Source organism: Tarenaya hassleriana, unplaced genomic scaffold (genome assembly GCF_000463585.1).
Source record: "Tarenaya hassleriana unplaced genomic scaffold, ASM46358v1 Cleome8, whole genome shotgun sequence".
Taxonomy (NCBI): Eukaryota; Viridiplantae; Streptophyta; class Magnoliopsida; order Brassicales; family Cleomaceae; genus Tarenaya; species Tarenaya hassleriana.
The window spans coordinates 4608825-4611220 of NW_010970490.1; the positions used below are offsets into that span (position 1 = coordinate 4608825).

The window sequence follows — 2396 nt, forward strand, 5'->3', positions numbered from 1 at the left end:
AGCAAGTCCGCAGGTCGCAGGTCTGTAGGTCCGCATGTCCGCAGATCGCAGGTCTGTAGGTCCGCAGGTCGCAGGTGCGACAGGCCACAGGTTGCAGGTACTGCAGTTGACCTACTAGGTGTCGAAGTCACCTGTCACAGGCCAAATGACCTGCCGCAGACCGTATGTGCCGCTGATACAACAGATGAGCTATTGCAGGTGTCGCAGGTCATAGGTGCCACAGGTGCCGCAATTGACCTACCAGGTAACGCAAGTGACTTGCCATAGGCCAAGCGATCTACCGCAGATCGCAGATCATTTGCGGCATATCACAGGTCATTTGTTAGACCATAGGTCATTTAATGCAGAACGCATGTCATTTTTCACAAATCGCAGGTCATCAACTGCAGTTTTTCTAGTACAGACATTTCATCAAACATCTTATGTGCATGCAAAAAAATGATCAGAATATCACAGAAAAAATCAACGAGAAGAGTATTTGAATAAATTAGATAAACTATATAAGAAATAGAGGAGATAGAGAAAATATTGGAGAAAAAAGAAGATCACATAGCAAAAACTTATCGATTTTTAAAAGATAGATTATCACACAATCGTAGAGAAATACTGTAAAGGGTAGTTTTGGTATTTAGAAAAAAAATGTATAGTATGCAAAAGTTGTTTTTTGTGAGATATTTTGCAAATTTCGTTTTTGTTTGGATATATTCTGCCAACTGCCCTATATATATATTATGTTTTAAAATATTTTTGTAAATTAAAATTGTTTAGTATTTTAATAAATTAATAATATTTTGTTGAAACTTGTACCAATAACCTGTGATAGATTTACACATTCGTATAACTGATTATAATAAAGATCATATCTTTCAGGACCAGGTGCAGTGGTTAAAGATCTCATAATTTTTCTAAGAGGTCATGGTTCGATTCCACTCTCAAGTGAATCTGTCATCTTTTGAGCGGTTTATTTATTCTGCGTGGTTTATAGACTATTACGTAATAGCGGAAGATACCGCGTCCGAAAGATTGTGGTTTGATTTCGTTAAAAATAAAAAAGTATCGAATTATAATATTTTTTCTAAGCATATGCTGACCTAATGCCAGTCTACACGTTCGATTATAATAATACAAAAAAGCATCTGTATCATACCTGTATTCTGTATGGTCCATATTACATTTCACGAGGAATTAGCCAACATTTGAAAAAAAATCATATAATCTTTAATATTATAGAAACGATTTCATTTGCAAAAAAAAAAAAAAAAAAAAACAATAACCCTTGTTTTTTTTAATTACATTATCAAAGTAAATCAAACATAATAATTAGATCCAAAATATAAAAAACCTTATAAATTATAAAATGAGTAAAATCATATTCTTGTGACCATAATTTATTATCAGAATTGCCAAATTCATACTAAAATTTATTTTCACATTTATTGCCAGAAAACTTAACAATATAGATTTCATTGATGAGGCTCTTCAAACCCTTTGGACTCTTTAAGTTGTTGTTTATGAGAAACAATCCCATTTTCCAGGGTATCTCCCTTGAAAGATACGCAGCAGAATCTTCTCAGAAATGCCCAGAAACGCATAATTTTCTTTCCCTTTCCTGTAGATTTTCTCTGTCAATGATTAAAATTTGCAATCTTTTATACTGGGAATTGAATTGATTGATAAAGTCGGTGATGGGTCGATTCTCTTGCTGGGTTTTACGGGACAAGGTTTTTTTTTCTTTCATAAATTTGTTTTGTTTTTTTGTCTAATTTCGTGTTCAAGCGTTATAGTTTTGGTTCTGCAAGTAAAGTTGGATCCTTTCAAAATCCGTAGTTTCTGGGTTTCTCTCTCGCCTTGCGCAAAACGTGAGACTGTTGTTTTCCCCCAAATCAGATAGTCTTGCCCTGAGTTTTCTCGCTGCGTATGAAACGCTTCAGATAAACCCTTTTTTGTTTTTGTTTTTATCTATGCTTCTTTTTGTTTCGTATAAAGGGCAGCTACCTTTCTCTGTCTGTGAATTGACTGGTCGGTTCGCGAGTTATTGTCTGCCGTGTTGTTATTCTAAGTTTGGTCCGCTTGTTTCTGTATTGTCTGATACCTCTTGTTTCTACGTTCGCGATATTTGATGAGTGCCGATTTCTTCTCTTGCAGTGTTGCAGTGAATTTGAAGCTTATCCAGAAGAATAGATTGAACCGTTGCTGTGTTTTTCAGGGGGCATTAACATCTCTGGGCTCATCTATATCTGTAGGGTTTTCTGTCGGAAAAACATTGATTTGGAGTATTGGAATTGTGAACTCTGAGAGTGTGATTTTGCTATGTCTGGTTTCAGAGGATCATAGATAGAAGAGTATACTCTTCCTGAATCTTTTTTCCCATTTGGGTCCCTGGGAAATTTCGTGTA

At 35.5% G+C, this 2396-nt stretch overlaps 1 protein-coding gene across 5 annotated transcripts in view; it reads left to right on the top strand.

The window, feature by feature from the left end:
* The first annotated feature begins 1490 nt into the window (after window positions 1-1490).
* Window positions 1491-2396, top strand: part of LOC104803035 (sterol 3-beta-glucosyltransferase UGT80B1) — a 6275-nt gene continuing 5369 nt past the window's right edge. The window contains exons 1-2 of one of the 5 annotated variants that reach the window (XM_010526906.2): window positions 1491-1536; window positions 2146-2239. The gene's annotated coding sequence lies outside the window, so the exon portion shown is untranslated. The other 4 variants (XM_010526902.1, XM_010526903.1, XM_010526904.1 and 1 more) reach the window with 4 other exon arrangements.